General features: G+C 41.1%; 2 protein-coding genes across 4 annotated transcripts in view; both read left to right on the top strand.

Moving 5' to 3' along the window:
* The window catches only part of tex264b (testis expressed 264, ER-phagy receptor b), a 291664-nt gene that overhangs the window by 85645 nt on the left and 186862 nt on the right, over nucleotides 1–19157 (top strand). The window lies entirely within an intron of this gene.
* The window catches only part of LOC140483920 (E3 SUMO-protein ligase ZBED1-like), a 40535-nt gene that overhangs the window by 14051 nt on the left and 7327 nt on the right, over nucleotides 1–19157 (top strand). The window contains exons 1-2 of one of the 3 annotated variants that reach the window (XM_072582750.1): nucleotides 18453–18506; nucleotides 19075–19135. The exons of 1 other annotated variant lie outside the window; for it this stretch is intronic. The gene's annotated coding sequence lies outside the window, so the exon portion shown is untranslated. Of the gene's footprint in view, nucleotides 1–18414; nucleotides 18507–19074; nucleotides 19136–19157 lie in introns of those variants that run through there. One more of the 3 variants, XM_072582748.1, reaches the window with a different exon arrangement.

Genomic DNA, 19157 nt, shown 5'->3' with positions numbered 1-19157 from the left:
TTAACTTCTCTGCAAACAGCTACTGAATTTAAGTGGGGTCAGTTGCTGTCTATAGCAGTTGGATCACCTGGCTGTTAGAGAAGTCAGTAACTGAGTTGTGTCTCATCTGGTGGTTGCAGGACCCAGTGAGTGTAAAAAATTATTTTCCGTTGTGTTCTGAATTAGGTATTTGCGTTGCATGTTCTACTTCCATTGCTTGGAAGGTGGTTCATGAAGTTGATGTATTCCAAATACTCAAGTTGTACAGCACATTGAATTTGATGTGAGATACTTAATAGGATGGGTTCTTTTTGCATACTATTTCAAGTATATGTAAAGGAGATTTGCAGGCTAACCCTTTATGGTGGATATCTTTACGTTAAAAAGATTGTTTAAAGTGGCCAGAGGTGCCGCCTTTTCAGCCAGCTATTGCCTGACCTCTGTTTTATTTTAAAGCAGCTTTCCCTGATACACCAGGGTTAGGAATTTGTCAACACCAAATTGCTAGATATTGTGAATAATCATAGTCTCTGCAAGAAAACAATTTCCATCTCTTATCATAATTGCTATTTTTCTGCATTCGGTATCAGAGCTTGTGCAAGGACATTTTGGGAAGCAAAAGATTTTGCCTTTGCCCCTTGACTGATCCTTGTTGCCGTCTGTTGAGACAAAGCAGTTAGAAAAACTTAAATCTAAAAATTGGGTAAGATGAAATAATATGGATAAATGCAGTCAAACAACTGACTACCTTTAGAAAAAAACAACCTTGTAAAGAATACTGTGGGCAGATAAGTAATGTTAAAACAAGACAATTAGCCTGAGTTATTTGATAAACAAGACAATCTGTAAGGAGATTGTGAATAGCATTCCACATGTGGTATGTGGCATTAAATAAATTCAGCGTCTTTGGATGACTAAAGAAATTGACGGTTTGGTTAAGAAAAAGAAGGAAGCATATGTAAGGTATAGACCGGATCAATCGAGTGAATCCTTAGAAGAGTATAAAGGCAGTAGGAGTATACTGAAGAGGGAAATGAGGGGACATGAGATAGCTTTGGCAAATAAGAGTTAAGGAGAATCCAAAGGGTTTTTACAAAAATTAAAGACAAAAGGGTAACTAGAGAGAGAATAGGGCCCCTCAAAGATCAGCAAGGCGGCCTTTGTGTGGAGCTACAGAAAACGGGGGAGAGATACTAAACAAGTATTTTGCATCAGGATTTACTGTGGAAAAGGATATGGAAAATATAGACTGTAGGGAAATAGATGGTGACACCTTGCAATATGTTCATATTACAGAGGAGGAAGTGCTGGATGTCTTGAAATGCATAAAGGTGGATAAATCCTCAGGACCTGATCAGGTGTACCCGAGAACTCTGTGGGAAGCTAGAGAAGTGATTGCTGGGCCTCTTGCTGGGATATTTGTATCATCGATAGTCACAGGTGAGGTGCCAGAAGACTAAGGTTGGCTAATGTGGTGCCACTGTTTAAGAAGGGTGGTAAGGATGAGCCAGGGAACTAAAGACCAGTGAGACTGACATCAGTGGTGGACAAGTTGTTGGAGGGAATCCTGAGGGACAGGATGTACATGTATTTGGAAAGGCAAGGACTGATTAGGGATAGTCAACATGGCTTTGAGCATGGGAAATAATGTCTCACAAACTTGATTGAGTGTTTTGAAGAAGTAACAAAGAGGATTGATGAGGGCAGAGCAGTAGATGTGATCTATATGGACTTCAGTAAGGCATTCGACAAGGTTCCCCATGGGAGACTGGTTAGCAAGGTTAGATCTCATGGAATACACAGAGAACTAGCCATTTGGATACAGAACTGGCTCAAAGGTGGAAGACCGAGGGTGGTGGTGGAGGGTTGTTTTTCAGACTGGAGGCCTGTGACCAGCGGATTGCCACAAGGATCAGTGCGGGATCCTCTACTTTTTGTCATTTTACATAAATGATTTGGATGCGCGCATAAGAGTTAGTAAGTTTGCAGATGACAAAATTGGAGGTGTAGTGGACAGCAAAGAAGGTTACCTCTGATTACAACAGGATCTGGACCAGATGGACCAATGGGCTGAGAAATGGCAGATGGAGTTTAATTCAGATAAATGCGAGGTGATGCATTTTGGGAAAGCAAATCTTAGCAGGGCTTATACACTTAATGGTATGGTCCTACGGAGTGTTGCTGAACAAAGAGACCTTGGAGTGCAGGTTCATAGCCCCTTGAAAGTGGATTCGCAGGTAGATAGGAGAGTAAAGAAAGCATTTGGTATGCTTTATTTTATCGAGTACAGGAGTTGGGAGGTCATGTTGCGGCTGTGCAGGACATCAGTTAGGCCACTGTTGAATATTGTGTGCAATTCTAGTCGTCTTCCTATTGGAAAGATGTTGTGAAACTTGAAAGGGTTCAGAAAAGATTTACAAGGATGTTGCTAGGGTTGGAGGATCTGAGCTATAGGGAGGGGCTGAACAGGCTGGGGCTGTTTTCCTGGAGTGTTGGAGGGTGAGGGGTGACCTTATAGAGGTTTACAAAATCATGAGGGGCATGGATAGGGTAAATAGACAAAGTCTTTTCCCCGGGGTCAGGGAGTCCAGAACTAGAGGGCATAGGTTTAGGGTGAGAGGGGAAAGATATAAAAGAGATCTAAAGGGCAACTTTTTCACACACAGGGTGGTATGTGTATGGAATGAGCTGCCAGAGGATGTGGTGGAGGCTGGTACAATTGCAACATTTAGGAGGCATTTGGATGGGTGTTGTGGTTCTGTTTGCCGAGCTGGGAATTTGTGTTGCAGACGTTTCGTCCCCTGTCTAGGTGACATCCTCAGTGCTTGGGAGCTTCCTGTGAAGCGCTTCTGTAATCTTTCCTCCGGCATTTATAGTGATTTGTATCTGCCACTTCCGGTTGTCAGTTCCAGCTGCCCATTGCAGTGGCCGGTATATTGGGTCCAGGTCGATGTGCTTATTGATTGAATCTGTGGATGAGTGCCATGCCTCTAGGAATTCCCTGGCTGTTCTCTGTTTGGCTTGTCCTATAATAGTAGTGTTGTCCCAGTCAAATTCATGTTGCTTGTATCTGAGTGTGTGGCTACTAAGGATAGCTGGTCATGTCGTTTCATGGCTAGTTGGTGTTCATGGATGTGGATCGTTAGCTGATCCTGTTTGTCCTATGTAATGTTTTGTGCAGTCCTTGCATGGGACTTTGTACACTACATTGGTTTTGTTCATGCTGGGTATCGGGTCCTTCGTCTTGGTGAGTTGTTGTCTGAGAGTGGCTGTTGGTTTGTGTGTTGTTATGAGTCCAAGTGGTCGCAGTAGTCTGGCTGTCAGTTCCGAAATGTTTTTGATGTATGGTAGTGTGACTAGTCCTTTGGGTTGTGGCATGTCCTCGTTCCGTTGTCTTTCCCTTAGGCATCTGTTGATGAAATTGTGCGGTTATCCGTTTTTGGCAAATACATTGTATAGGTGTTCTTCTTCCTCTTTTTGCAGTTCTGGTGTACTGCAGTGTGTTGTGGCCCTTTTGAACAGTGTCTTGAGGCAACTTCTTTTGTGTGTGTTGGGGTGGTAGCTTTCGTAGTTCAGGACTTGGTCTGTGTGTGTGGCTTTCCTGTATACCTTTGTGGTGAATTCTCCGTTCGGTGTTCTCTGTACCATCACGTCTAGGAATGGGAGTTGGTTGCCCTTTTCTTCCCCTCTAGTGAATCTAGCCACAATCCAAAGGACTAGCCATACTACCATACATCAAAAACATTTCGGAACTGACAGCCAGACTACTGTGACCACTAGGACTCATAACAGCACACAAACCAACAGCCACTCTCAGACAACAACTCACCAGAGCGAAGGACCAGATACTCAGCATGAGCAAAACCAATGTAGTGTACAAAATCCCATGCAAGGACTGCACAAAACACTACATCGGACAAACAGGAAGACAGCTAACGATCCACATCCATGAACACCAACTAGCCACGAAACGACATGACCAGCTATCCTTAGTAACCACACACTCAGATACAAGCAACATGAGTTTGACTGGGACAACACTACTATTCTAGGACAAGCCAAACAGAGAACAGCCAGGGAATTCCTAGAGGCATGGCACTCATCCACAGATTCAATCAATAAGCACATCGACCTGGACCCAATATACCGGCCACTGCAGTGGACAGCTGGAACTGACAACCGTAAGCGGCAGATACAAATCACTATAAATGCCGGAGGAAAGATTACAGAAGCGCTTCACAAGAGGCTCCCAAGCACTGAGGATGTCACCGAGACAGTGGATGAAATGTCTGCAACACAAATTCCCAGCTTGGCGAACAGAACCACAACAACGAGCACCCGAGCTACAAATCTTCTCCCAAACTTTGAATTTGGATGGGTATATGAATAGGAAGGGTTTGGAGGGATATGGGCCAGGTGCTGGCAGGTGGGACTAGTTTGGGTTGGGATATCTGGTCGGCATGGACGGGTTGGACCGAAGAGTCTGTTTCCGTGCTGTACATCTCTATGTCTCTATGACTGTATTGAGCTTGAGATAGAGGTGTCAATGAAGAACAACAAACTGGCTCTTTGGAACACACCTTAGCTATCAGAGAACTTGTAATTACTACACTACAACACTAACTGCAGCCTTTGCACAGAAATCAGCTGGGTAACATTGTTTTTAATCTCTCCTTTCAACGAATCACCCTAGAACTTAATTGATAATTAAATATATTTTGGATTTTTTCTACGTTTGATTTATCAGTTGATAAATAACATCAGTGTTTAGCAACTTGAATTTTTATAGTTCTTTGACCTTCATAAATTTAATACAGTGCAAATGTTTTATATGTTGCCAATGAGATTTCAGTTGAGATGCCTGCTGCTTCAATATCAAGAGTCATACATATGTAATCAATCGTCATTGACGAGCGTGTGATGCTGGAAAAGCACACAGTGGCTCAGTGGTTAGCACTGCTGCCTCACAGCACCAGGGTCCCAGGTTCGATTCTAGCCTTGGGCGACTGTCTGTGTGGAGTTTGCATATTCTCCTCTGTCTGTGTGGGTTTCCTCCGGGTGTTCCAGTTTTCTCCCACATTCAGGTGAATTGGCCATGGTAAATTGCCCATAGTGTTAGGTGCATTTAATCAGAGGGAAATGGGTTTGAGTGGGTTACTCTTAGAGGGTCGGTGTGGACTGGTTGGACCAAAGGGCCTGTTTCCACACTGAAGGGAATCGAATCGAATCTAATCTAATCTAATCTCGCAGCAGGTTAGGCAGCATCCAAAGAGATTCTCCTGCTCCTCGGATGCTGCCTGATCTGCTGTGCTTTTCCAGCACCACACTCTCGACTCTGATCTCTAGCATCTGCAGGCCTTACTTTCTCCATACATAATCAATCAGCTGAAAGAGATGTTGGGAGCTTTTGTGGAAGCTTGTTGAAGAGGGCAATGTTTGCCACAGTTACAACAAGCCTATTGTCAGTGTGTGCATTCCTGTGCCATGTTTAAGTGCTTGCATTATGATTAGTGAATTAGTTTGGGAAAGTTTCATTTAAGGAGCACTTACAAAGAGGATCCCATTCTTTTTTCAGGGGAATGCTGTTTTGTTTGTTTTTAAAAAAAGAAAATAAAGCCGCATTTGGTAGTGTATTAGAATCATAGGATCTCTGCAGTGTGGAAGCAGGCCATTTGGCCCATCAAGTCCACACAGACCCTCTGAAGAGGTTCCCACCCAGACCTACCCGATCCTAGTAACCCTGCATTTCCCATGACCGGTTCACATGACCTGCACATCATTGGACTGAGAGGAAATCTGATCTCTCGGTGGAAACCCACGCAGACAGTAGGAGAATGTGCAAACTCCACAAAGGCAGTCACCCGAGACTGGAATTGCACCTGGGTCCCTGGCGCTGTGAGGCAGCAGCTCTAACCACTGAGCCACTGTGCCACCCTCTTCTATTAGAGATTAAAATCCTACCAAACAACTATTTGAAAAGGTTGATAAATCCAAGAATACAATTCATATACAAAGAAAATTACATAAAAATTTAAAAAAGAATTTTAAAACTGAGTGAACAGTTTCTGGAATTTTATATTCAGGATTTCATATTGGAGTTGCCAGGTTGGTTGTAAAGTTTTCTTTCTGGTAAGTTTCTAAATGGATTGCTAGCATGAATAAACTTGTGTCAACAGAATGATGATGAACAAGACTGAAGTTACTCCTATGTTGAATATTGATCATATGATTGTTAATGTTATGAATCTTAATGTCATTCTGCTGCTTGTGTTTAGCAGCCAGCTTGATGACCTTCTGTCATCGCACAGTGTAAAATATTGTTCCCCTTTACTTTGCAAATGTTCTTCTGCTATAAAGCTTTAACAAGACATGATTTATTCAATAGCTCGAATTGGGAAAGAACTTGAATTTGACAAAGGGAATGCTATGCACAGAATTTAGAAACAATTATTTTCCATACTATGCTAATTTTTTGGAATGAATTTCATGTGGAGATGAATTATACAGTCAAATTGCAGTGGAGTTTAATACATATTTTCAATTGCCAAAATAGCAAGATATAAAAGATCAGGTAATTGTGTGATACTTTCTGGACTTCGTAACGTTCTATTGGTCAGTTCCAACCTTTTCTGGTTTTATTCCTTTATTCTATCTTCAATATATCCTAATATAGACATATTCACTAAATATACTTTATAGATACCATCACCATCTCTGAGTGTGAGCTGTCTGACTGGCAAGAGAGACAAGAAGGGATGACTGTAGGCCACACAAAGTCTCTTGGTATAAGGTCAAACATGAGTAAAGAAACCAGCTGCTGATTTTACCCATTCTGCCCTCACCTTCAGCTTATAAATCAGTACTCCTTGAACACTAATTGTAAATAGCACTGTGGGTGACAACAGCACGGAATGTACTCGTGATGGACATGGAAGTCCATATATCAAAGGAATGGCTTATAGCACCACGACCGACCAACTCACCCACCCACCCACCCAATTACTTGACCAGAAAATGTCCAGACTGGGGCTGTGCCTGTGGTAGGTGATGAGGAGACCAAGAGCACTGTGTGCCATCAGCTACAAAATTCTATTCAAGCACAGTCTGTAATCTCATGTCCAGTAAATTCTCCACTCTACCATTGCCGTCAAACTAAGGTTCAATGAAGGGTGCTGAGAGAAAGTGAGAACTGCAGATACTGGAGATCAGTTGAAAAGTGTTGTGTTGGGAAAGACACATTCAGCATTTCTGGCTGAAGTTGATTGCAAATATTTCAGACTTGTCTTTTGCACTGATATACTGGGCTCCCAATCATTGAAGATGTGAATACTTATGGAGCCTCTTCTCCTAATTGCTTGTCTCATTGTCTACTACTATTCATGATTGGAAGTGGCAGGACTCCAATATGTTGGCATGGATTGCTTATCCCCACCTATCACACACTACTTGACATGTAAAAGTGGTTGTATTGTATCTTCATTACATTGATACTTAATTCCTAAGTATCTCTCATTGAAGCCTCTGGTATGCTCTCTGTACTCTTCATTGACGTTGAAAAGTGTGGTGCTGGAAAAACACAGCAGGTCAGGTAGCATACAAGGAGCAGGAGAGTCAGTGTTTCGGGCAAAAGCTCTTTGGAAGATTATAAAGTTACTAGCTAGACTTAGACTATAGCGATTAATCAAATGTATTAAGTAATAACGTAAATTGATACTGGCAATAATATGTTTTCTCAGTAGTAAGTTTGGCTACTTGTCATGTTGTAATTCCTGCACTGGTCTACAATTATTTTTTCATAGGATAGGTCTTTTAATTTTCCCACTGTTTTGGAACTTGTCAGGTGAAATTTTTTTCTCCTTGAAGGTTTCACGCCAGTTGCCCCTTTTAACTTGAGCAAGTTGACAAAAAACCTTCGAAAAATATGTAACTGGGCCTGACATGTAAATAGCAATGACATTTCTAGAAACCTGTAAATCAGACACAGATTGAATAAAGCTACCAAAAGTCATTGCATTTGACCTGGAGTCTTGTCTTGGACTTCAGGTGAAGGCAACAATTATTTATTACCTTAAGATAGATAATCACTTGTGTATTGTGACAGACTCGTTTTTTAAAAAAAGACTAACACCATGCTAGTTCTCTTCAAGGCATAATGTTTCTATAACTCCTATCAAAGGTTTCAAAATCAATTCAATGTTTTATGAGTTGAATCCAAAATAATCATCGCAAGTCATCAGTTTCCATACATAGCTCACATTTTACGCAGTGCTGAACTGACAGACATTTTATGTCACACTGATCTTTGCCAATTTTATAATACTGTGGTTTTGGGGGTCTAGGATTCATAAGAATTGGAGCTGAGAAAGTGTTAGCAATTCTCTTTGTTCGGAATCTCAAGCTATTTTGTGATATTTACGCATAAGCACCAGTCATTACTGACAAGCAAACGTTGCAATGAATATTTGAAAGGGTAGAACAATGGCTGCCATGTGGTACTTGGAACAATGTACACATGAAATCCAATAAAGAAACAGAAAAGAAGTGTTGACAGGTCCTTGGGAGGTGATCAACCACACTGCAGCAGTCAGGAAAGATAGTAATATAGAGGCTGCTCAACTGTTAGGTCCTGCAGCATTGTCTCATATTGAGTCCCATGAGATCTAATTACCGCAGCTTCAGCTGTAGTCCGACAGTGCACTTTCTGCTCTGTCCACTGCTTCGTTTAAGAAGCCAATTATCTTCAGCTTTGATATACAGCTGGTGAGCTGTGACTGAAATAGAAACTTCAATAACTCTTCCTTCCAACTTTTGTCACATCATTCTTTGCTTCTACAAAAAAAGTGCAGTCTAGAAGGGAAAGCACAATTAAATGAACTTGTTATTCTGACCTTTACCTTTCATGTGTCTGGCAAGTATTTGGATCAGTGACCCAGAGCTCAAATCACTATACAAGTCAACCTTCAAAACTAGCAAAAGCTAATCAGCGGCTTCAAAACAAAACTAACCGGAATGTCCCTGATACACAAAATCAAATAATTACTTGGATTATGCATCTCATACAGTCACCTAAAGCAGCACACCATCTGTTGAAGGCTGGGAACATATCGACATGAGGCTGATGGCCAAACCAGTTATGGAAAGCACAAAATAAGCACTGCACTTCAAATTCAATCAGGGAATTTGTCTCTTGGAAATATTTGCAATTTTTAGATAATATGTGATGCTTTCTGATACATTTTAAATACATTTATAATGAATAGCTTATTCATCTTAAACAGAAGGAACCCCAATTTTTATCACTTCAACTGACCAGTACAGGGCCAAATGTTAGACCTTCAGCCCCTCCACCAGGGCTAACTGTCTCAATCACTGTTACAGTTTAATTTACAGGGGCACTCTTTCCCTAGATGCATGGATCACATGGATACTGGAACCGCATAAAACTTCTTTTCACAGGGACATTCCCATCATTAACTCATCAGAGGTTTACAGCATAGGAACAGGACCTTTGGCCCAACTTGCCCATGCTGCACAGTTTTCACAATTTAAATCAGTCCAATTTGCCTCCATACAGCCCGTTCCAGACACTCGCCACCCTTTGTGTGAAAAGATTGTCCCTCTGGACCTTTTTGTACCTCTCTCCTCTCACCTTAAACCAATGACCTCCAGTTTTAGACTCCCCTACCATGGGGAAAAGTTGTTGACAATCCACCTTATCTTTACCCCTCGTGATTGTATAGACAGTCTATGAGGGTACCCCTCAGTCTCCTCCGCTCCAGTGAAAAAAAAATCTCAAGCTTTCCAACCTCCCCTTATAACTCCTTCCAGTCCAGATAGCATCCTAGTAAATCTTTTCTACATTCTTTCTTAGTTTAATAGTATCTCTTCAAGTGTAGGGCAAGCAGATCTGAACACAGTACTCCAAACATGGCCTCACCAACATCTTGTACAGCTGCAACAAGGCATCCCAACTGCTATACTCAGTGTGCTGACCGATGAAAGTCAACATGGTGAAAGCTGCCTTCACCACCCTGTCTACCTGTGGCTCAATTTTCAAGCAGCTATGAATATGTATCCCTACACCTTTGTTCTATAACCTCTCCAGGTCCCTACCATTGACAATGTACGTTCTGCCCTGATTTGCCTCACCAAAATGCAACATCTTGCATTTATCTAAATTAAACTCTATCTGCCATTGCTCAGCATACTGGCTCAGTTGATCAAGGCCTCAATGCATTTTGAGATAACCTTCCCAGGTGAAGCAGGGAGTGTTTTAGAACAAAGATGTAGGGATACATGTTCATAGCTGCTTGAAAATTGAGCCACAGGTAGGCTTTCAGCATGCTGACTTTCATCGGTCAGCACACTGAGTATAGCAGTTGGGATGCCTTATTGCAGCTGTATAAGATGTTGGTGAGGCCATGTTTGGAGTACTGTGTTCAGATCTGCTTGCCCTACACTTGAAGAGATACTATTAAACTAGAAAGAATGTAGAAAGGATTTACTAGGATGCTACCTGGACTGGAAGGAGTTATAAGAAGAGGTTGGATAGCTTGAATTTTTTTTTGAGTGGAGGAGACTGAGGAGTAACCTCATAGACTCTCTATCTATACCCCTCGTGATTATATAAGGTAGATTGTCAACAGCTTTTCCCCATGGTAAGGGAGTCTAAAACTGGAGGTCATTGGTTTAAGGTGAGAGGAGAGAGGTACAAAAAGGTCCAGAGGGACAATCTTTTCACACAAAGGGTGGCGAGTGTCTGGAACGGGCTGTATGGAAAGATATGGACTAAATGGGGGCAAATTGGACTGATTTAAATTGTGAAAACTGTGCAGCATGGGCAAGTTGGGCCAAAGGTCCTGTTCATATGCTGTAAACCTCTGATGAGTTAATGATGGGAATGTCCCTGTGAAAAGAAGTTTTATGCGGTTCCAGTATCCATGTGATCCATGCATCTAGGGAAAGAGTGCCCCTGTAAATTAAACTGTAACAGTGATTGAGACAGTTAGCCCTGGTGGTGGGGCTGATGATCTAACATTTGGCTCTGTACTGGTCAGTTGAAGTGACAAAAATTGGGGTTCCTTCTGTTTAAGATGAATAAGCTATTCATTATAAATGTATCAGAAAGCATCACATATTATCTAAAAATTGCAAATATTTCCAAGAGACAAATTCCCTGATTGAATTTGAAGTGCAGTGCTTATTTTGTGCTTTCCATAACTGGTTTGGCCGTCAGCCTCTCATGTCGATATGTTCCCAGCCTTCAACAGATGGTGTGTAGCTTTAAGTGACTGTATGAGATGCATAATCCAAGTAATTATTTGATTTCGTGTATCAGGGTCATTCAGATTAGTTTAGAAGGCACTCTCATTCCCATTCAACCATTCAATAAGGTGCTCCTTAGTGTTTAGGATTCCTACTGGCAACTGGCTTTTCTTTATACACTAGACCACTGCTCTGAGTTTCTTCTTTCCACCTCCTTCCATGTACCTTCAGTGCCACCTTTCCCTCTAATGTCATTTCATTTTAGTTTTCTTTGAAATAAAGTGTTATTTCCCCCTTAGAGCGAACCATTCTCTCCTTTCCCTTATTAGTAATTTAGCTCCTTGTCAATGCAATAATTTTCACTCTTTCGCTGTCATCATCTTCCTTTCATTCTCACTAACTCTCCCAGTATATTCTCTCCACACTCCAGTCCTAGCAAGTCTGAATGTTCTCCTATGTGGTACATCACATGACATCAGCTTATAGTTCAACAGGTTTATTTGAAACAGGAAGTTTTCAGAGTCCCTGCTGCTTCCTCGGGCAGCTAGTGAGAGGGAAGACATCAGACACAGAATTTATTGTAAAAGATCAAAGGGTCATGCAACTTTGGCAAATGTATTGAATAATCCTAGATGGTTACTAAGTCTTTAATCAGGTTTTTTTTTAACACATTCACATAAGTTATTATGACCCTTTTGATCTTTTACTATAACTTCTGTGACCAAAGCATTCTCTCTCACCAGCTGCCTGAGGAAGAAGCAGGTCTCCAAAAGCCTGCAGTTTCAAATAAACCTGTTGGACTATCACCCGGCATTGTGTGATTTTTGACTTTGTCCATCCCAGTCCAACATTGGCGTGATTGTGGTAAACCAGCCCTCCTCATCCTCCTTGACATCTTTGCACCCTTTGACACAGTTGATTACACTAACCTCCTTCATTGACTTTGTTGTCCTGCTGGGTATGCCTGCCAGCATCTGCACAGACTTGTTTCTGCCCTAGCTCGCGAATCAGCTGCAGAAAGTTGTCCATTGATGACATTTAATGCTGCCTCACCATCATTTTTCCCAAACTTTCTATCTATTTTGTGCTAGTTTTCTCCCGCTCAGTATTGACCTTATTTATCAAATTATAAAAGTTACAAATTTTCAGTCTCCAATCTACTACCATATTTGCTTGGCAGACATAAAGGCCCTGATGAAATGAATTTAATCCATCTGAATTTAAAACATGAACCAAAAAAGCCCCAGTTTAGTAGCAACCAGAAATTGGAGAGTATCTTTCTTGTTGTAAAAGTTCCCAAGACACTTCAAAGTTCTTTATCAAATAGCTATTTGAGGGAAACAGAGAAAACGTGTAAAGGCACAAGTGATGAGAGAAGTTCAGAGTGGACTATTGAATTTCATAGTAGAAGGATGCAAGATGAATGTCATATTTACAAGATATAGCAGTTTGAAGAACGAAAGCTAAATTGGCATGAGTTAAGAGTGTAGAAGTATAAGCCAGGTTGCAGGGTTCAAGGAGATATGGGAAACAAGGGTGACTCATAAACATGAATGGGTTTTAAAATGAGGTGAGGCAAGAGCTCTGGCTTTATTTTGGCTGAGGTTGGGGAGTCACCACGGATAATGGACAGTGGCCACACTTGTACATAATTAGGTACAGATCGTTCTGCTATTATATCAAGAGGGTTGGAATATAAAAGCAGAGATGTACTACTATTACTTTATAAAGCTCTGGTTAGGCCCCATTTGGAGTACTGTGTCCAGTTTTGGTCCCCACACCTCAGGAAGGACATACTGGCACTGGAACGTGTCCAGCGGAGATTCACACGGATGATCCCTGGAATGACAGGTCTAGCATATGAGGAACGGCTGAGGATACTGGGATTGTATTCGTTGGAGTTTAGAAGATTAAGGGGAGACTTAATAGAGACGTACAAAATAATACATGGCTTGGAAAAGGTGGATGCTAGGAAATTGTTTCTGTTAGACGAGGAGACTAGGACCCGTGGACACAGCCTTAGAATTAGAGCGGGTCATTTCAGAACAGAAATGCGGAGACATTTCTTCAGCCAGAGAGTGGTGGGCCTGTGGAATTCATTGCCACAGAGTGCAGTGGAAGCCGGGACGCTAAATGTCTTCAAGGCCGAGATTGATAGATTCTTGTTGTCTAGAGGAATTAAGGGCTACGGGGAGAACGCTGGTAAGTGGAGCTGAAATGCGCATCAGCCATGATTGAATGGCGGAGTGGACTCGATGGGCCGAATGGCCTTACTTCCACTCCTATGTCTTATGGTCTTATGGTCTTATATGTATTTTGATAACGTGAATTTGCTGTCATGCGACTGATAAATTGGGGACACTGTTCCTAAAGCGCAAACTTTTAAAACATGTGTTGGCTATAACACAATTACATCACCACTTTTAAGTGCTGTTTCAAAGGTGTGATTTTTCCATAATTTGGGATTGCACAAAAGTACAACAGTCACGTTATGGAAGAACTACCTGTGTGCCCAATTAATGCAACTCCACTGCCTTTTCCTTTTTGTCTGTCCTTCCGAAATACTGAATAGCTCGAGATATTCAGTATCCATCTGTGGTCACCCTGCAGCTGTAATTTTCCACCCTTCACAATCCCAACTCTCGCGCCTGTTTTCACCTACAATTAATTCATACATTTAATGCATGGAGCATTCACAACAAAGATACAAAGCCTAAAGGCTTGTTTTTTCAGCATTATTTGTTCCATTCCCATTATCTTTTACTGTGACCCTGTTTTACGCTGGCCCTTGATTTCAATGCCAATCACTTTTCTTATTCCTCTTTGTACCTTTTTGGTCTTGACCTTGATTTCTCATTTCTCTGAATCCCTACCATTTTAGTTTAAAGTCTTCCCAACCACTTTAACAAAATACTGTCACTCAGTTCTGCCCAAGAGTAACCTGTCCAGTTTATACTGGTCCCACATCATCTGCCCCTGAACTGGTCCCAATTTCAGAAATCTGAAATAATCCCTCCTGCAGTATCTCCTTAGCCACTTTTTAGAATTAATTTGTGGGGACGTGGGCATCATTAGCTGGCCAGCATTTATTGCCCTCCCCTAATTGCCTTTGAGAAGATGATGGTGAGTTGCCACCTTGAACTTCTGCAGTGTACGTGCTGTAGGTTGACCCATAGTCCCCTTGGGGAAGGAATTCCAGGATTTGACCCAGTGACACTGAAGGATATACTTCCAAGTTGGGATGACATGTGGCTTGGTGGGAAATTTGTAGGCAATGGTGTCTCCATGTATATGCTGCCCTTTTCCTTCTAGATAGAAGTGTTTGTGGGTTTTGAAGGTGCTGTGTAATGATCTTTGGTTAATTTGTACAGTGCCTATTGTAGTAGTGGTGGAGAGAGTGGGTGTTTGTAGATATGATGCCAATCAAGTAGACTGTTGTGTCCTGGATGATATTGAGCTACTTGAATATTGTTTGTGCCGCATCCATCCAAGCAAGTGAGTATTCCATCACACTCCTGACTTGTGCCTTGTAGATGGTGGATAAGCTTGGGGATTCGAAAGGTGAGTTACTTGCTGTAGTGTTCCTACCCTTTGACATGCTCTTGTAGCCACTGTATTTATATAGTGAGTCCAGTTGAGATTCTAGTCAATGATAACTCCCAGGATATTGATATTAGGAGGGATTCACTGATATATCCTGTTATTTCTATTCTGAGTTGTATTTGGCACTGATAGAAATCCTGAGAACATGACCTTTTGAGGTACTAATTTTTCACTTCCTAAGACCAAACAGTTCAGTGAACGCTAAAAAGATTATGGGGAAACGCTACATACCAACACATGTTTAGAAAAAGCTAAGCTACCAGTGAAGTAAACACAATTAACGCTTTGAAAGAAAAATAGAGGGGTTGAATAGAGGAAGTCAAGTCATGGTCTCCCCATAAAGGAGTAGAGGGAGCCCCTGTCACCTCTCCAGCACAAAAATGACACACTTTTATAGAGAGATGTGATGATGCCAACTTAGTCAAGTTTGGTTGAGAGTTTCAGCAGGAATGAAGGGGGTCAATATATCAATGCAAGGAAATGAAATACAAACAGCAGTAAGCCATTCAGCCCTTCAAGCCAGCTTCATCTTTCAGTAAGATCATAGCTGATCTATTTCTGTTCCAAAGTCCATATTTCCATCAATCCCTCATAATCTTTGATTCTTGAATGGAATGGGAATCAATCCACCACACCTTTTAAAAATATTCAACTCCTCCATCTCCTTCTGAGGCAGAAACTTCCAAAGTTGCAAACCCTCTGAGGGGAAAATAAATTCCCCTATCTCTGCTCTAAGACCGTGACCCTTGTTTTAAAATGGCTCCAAGAGTTGAAATTACTGTTTCCACATGATTCCATATTTCATGGTATGAGGAGTGGGAGGAGAATCATTCCTGAAGATGATCAGATCTGTAGAAGTGAAACAAAGTGAGGACAGTACTGGGGAGCAGAGGAGAGTCCATCGAGGATAACTATGTGGTCAACCACAGAAGCAATCGATCAGCTGGGCCTAGAATAGAAATTTCATGCATTATGCCTTGCTGTTAGAGGGTGCTTTGGTGTGGATTAGCTGCCACGTTTCCTTACAACAGTGATTACAGTTCAGAAGTTCTTCATTATCTAAAAAAGACTGGGGCTATGAAAGGCACTATGCAGAAGTATTAATTATGTTCTTAAAGAGCTTCCCTCCTCTGGAATTCTAGATAAATTTTCCAGATGATTGGAATATAGCTTGAATAACGTAGATTAAAAAGAAATGATTGTAATTTTGTCATTAATATCTCTTCACAAAATGAATTATGGGCAGAAGCAAACAATAAAATCTGCATTGGTCCTTTACTGTGAACCAGACTAGTAAAACATACATGGGTAATTGGAGATTCTTAGTGACCTGAGAGGCATGTCATACTCACCCAGAGGCAATATGGTATCTTGTTTAGAACAAATTGGCTGCCAAAATTCCTAATTACGTCGGGACAAGGAATTTGGTGTGCTACTGAGGTCCTTTCCAGATGAGTGTACTGTAGCACTGTTATCTGTGCTTAGTTAGCATCCACTACTCTGGCAGAACTGCTGCATAAAGAACTTCCAGAGTGGTGTACACATGAAACCAAGAAAGGTAGTGGTGCAGTGGTAATCTCATTGGATTAGTAATCCAGAGTTTCAGACACAGATGAACCCCATCATGGCAGATAGTGAAGTCTGAGTCTGTCAAATCTGGAATTATAGCCTAGCAAGCTACTCAGTTTAGTAGCAAGAGATGGTCAACAAACGCTTTTCTTGACAGCGATGCTCACATTCCCATGAAAGAATATAGGGGAAAAAACTGGTACTTTTCCCTTTGATCTTTAAGAATTCTGTGCTCATCAAGCTGTAATTCCATTTTTCACATTTCCCGTACTTTCAGTCTCAAGCATTGTACCATTCTGGCATTTTTGCCTTGTTTCCTGCAATGACCTACTGCAGGTTGGATTGAGAATTCCCAAATTTTCTTTCCCTTCTGGTAACCTAGCAGTCAAAATTTCTGGACTCGATTTGAACCCAAGGTTGAGGTCAGACCAGTTTTGTGACTTCGTTCATTTATTTTTGGTTTTATCTCAGTTTTTTGAAAACTCAGAAAATCATAATTATTGATGAAGAAAGCTGCTCAGCCATCTTGGTTCACTTTTGATTCCATCAATGCTTTTGGTTTGACTACTGTGCATTGGGCTTCTGAAATTAAGACCGTGCAAGAGAAATAGTAATATTGTTAACCTGTCCCTGGATTATTTGCTTCAGTACTGTCTCCACTACCCTGACATAATTCATCTTAACAAATAGTAGCTATTTTTTATTTTTAAGCCAATTTCTTATCTAGTTTCAGACTTTATTCTGAATCCCCACAGCTTTGAGTGTAACTGATGAACTTTAATGTGGGGCTTTGCCAAATGCCTTTTGGAAGTCTGCGTACTCTGTAAAGCACAGATCATGGCACAGTTTAATAGCCACTTCCCCAACAAAGTGAAGGGAAAAGTTCAGCCTTTGTGAAAGACAAAGCCTTTTCAAGAAAATCATTAAAGATACTTAATGTGACAATGATATTTTAAATTTAATCACATGATTAATATTTTTGTGCAATGCAAATATTTTTATTTTGCAAGTTTTAATGTGTATAACAAACATGATAATTATAATAAATTGTATCACTTGATACCTGCATCCCCTTTCTTTCTCCCAGTCCTACTTCCTTGGGGGAAAAAAAACCCTTTCCCAATTTGCTTACAACTGTTCTTTCATAATTTAGTCTTTGGCTCTCCAGTCATCGTGACATTTCTTCAACTTTGGATCTGCACTAACACACCCATGCCTCCGCGTTCAATGCCCCCATTGAAGCCATTACTACTTTTCAGCCTGGCTGTTATCCCAGAATGATCTCTTTCTAAGTGTCACCAAGTTCTGGGAACACAGACTTGAACGTTTATGGCAAAGTCATTCATTGCCAAATCTGACTGTACCACATGAAGCATGATTAGGTCATCCTCTCTGTCAAACTTCTAACTATTCTAGAGTCAGTCGGACTGGAAAGACATCTCCTGGTTTCTATTCTTTAATGTAAACTATATTCTTATACTCTCTCTATGCTTCCCTTCTTCATCCTCACTGACAATAAAACATTGTTAGGAGTTTGTGGCTTCTTTGTCATGAATTTAGAAACTATTTGCTTTCCTTGTATCCATCTAAGCACATCTCCAATGGACTGAACTCCTGGTCCGTCAATCCCATTACCTCCAAATTTGCTGATCAATCAACAATACTGCTGTTAGTGAATAATGTTGACAGTTTCCTGTCACTTTCCTTTCAAATCTGCCCTGTTAAGCTTGTCTTATATGTTAAAGTTGGCACCCAGTTTGAAATTTAAAAAACTGTCAAAATATGTCATCATTTGTCAGAAAGAGTTAAAGACTTCAGTCAGTGCACACAAAAATACAGCAGAGTGCCTTTGAAAAGGTGGCGATATAGAGATGGAAGTAAATAAATCTCTTGGAATTTTACAAGCAGAGATTGCAAATTGATATGCCAATGGTTGCTAACTAGTTGCTAGGGTCTTTCCAGGCAGTCCATAGCAACAGAGTTGCTACCCTGGTGACATCATGCTGTAGGCTGGTAGTGTGAAGTCTGAAAATATGTGATGTCTGCCACAGGCTGTGTCTTGTTTCAGATATCTGCAGCCTGGGAGGGAGGTAAGGGGCCAGTTCCACGCGCGCACAGACACACACACACACACACACAGGCACCAAACTGCTTGTTTTAACCTAAACACATTAGCATTTTATTTGATATGTGTGTGTTGTAATGCAACAAGTAAGGACTAGAGCCTTGCATGTTAATTTAAAGATCATGCGTATGGTGGAGACATTTTCATCTGTGTACAAAAGGGAGGTCTTAAACTTGTGTTTTGTATTGTGACATCATATTATTTCAAATTCTGCAGTTTGCAATTGAATGAATGCTAGGTGCAGCTCTAGTGATTCCCATTCTGTACAATAGACTAGTTCTCTCCACAGGCAGCTAGATGTGTGGCTCTTTCAGTACAGGCCTCTTCTGTGTGTAGCTGCAGTGTTACTCTTCATATATGATTATTGTCACTACATTTAGTTTTAACCTTGCAATACATGAGAAATTGTTTGCTGCTAAGTAGAAAAGCATGAATAACTGAAGGCAGGTGCTGTGCGTTGCTGCTTGCTGTCTGAGGCCTACACAGTCAGGCTTCATCTATAAAAATGAGAGATTTCTTTTGTGTTTATGCAGACTGGTCTACTCCTGCCTTAATGAACAGCAGATTATAAGGATAACAAACAGAAGGAAGTCAGTAAGTGCATGTGTTTCCAGTG

Source organism: Chiloscyllium punctatum, chromosome 12 (assembly GCF_047496795.1).
Source record: "Chiloscyllium punctatum isolate Juve2018m chromosome 12, sChiPun1.3, whole genome shotgun sequence".
In the NCBI taxonomy this organism is placed as follows: domain Eukaryota; kingdom Metazoa; phylum Chordata; class Chondrichthyes; order Orectolobiformes; family Hemiscylliidae; genus Chiloscyllium; species Chiloscyllium punctatum.
Note: the sequence above shows the minus strand (reverse complement) of the source record. Positions and strands in the feature narration are given on the sequence as shown.